This window comes from Nannospalax galili, unplaced genomic scaffold (assembly GCF_000622305.1).
Source record: "Nannospalax galili isolate Female #2095 unplaced genomic scaffold, S.galili_v1.0 scaffold89, whole genome shotgun sequence".
Classification (NCBI taxonomy): domain Eukaryota; kingdom Metazoa; phylum Chordata; class Mammalia; order Rodentia; family Spalacidae; genus Nannospalax; species Nannospalax galili.
In genome coordinates, this window is record NW_008359211.1 from 1,035,724 (window position 1) to 1,036,161 (window position 438).

Consider the following 438-nt stretch of genomic DNA (forward strand, 5'->3'; position numbering starts at 1 on the left):
TATCATGACATGCACATGTCCACATATATTCACAAAATAAAATAAATAAAACTGTAAAAGCTTCAATTCTTGGTTTAAAAAAAATTTCCTCATGGCTGGAGAGATGGCTCAGTGGTTAAGAGCACTGACTACTATTGCTGAGGACCCGGGTTCAATTCCCAGTACCCGCATGGCGGCTACGAACCATCCTTAACTCCAGTTCCAGGGGAATCCGAAGCCCTCTTCTGACCTCTGAGGCATTGCATGACACAGGTGCACTCACATACATGCAGGCAATATATTCATACACATAAAATAATGAAGAGACCAGGCATGGTGGCACACGCCTTTAATCCCAGCACTCGGGAGACAGAGGCAGGTGGATCTCTGTGAGTTCAAGGCCAGCCTGTCCACCTAGTGAGTTCCAGGACAGTCGGGGCTTCAGAGAGACCCTGTCTC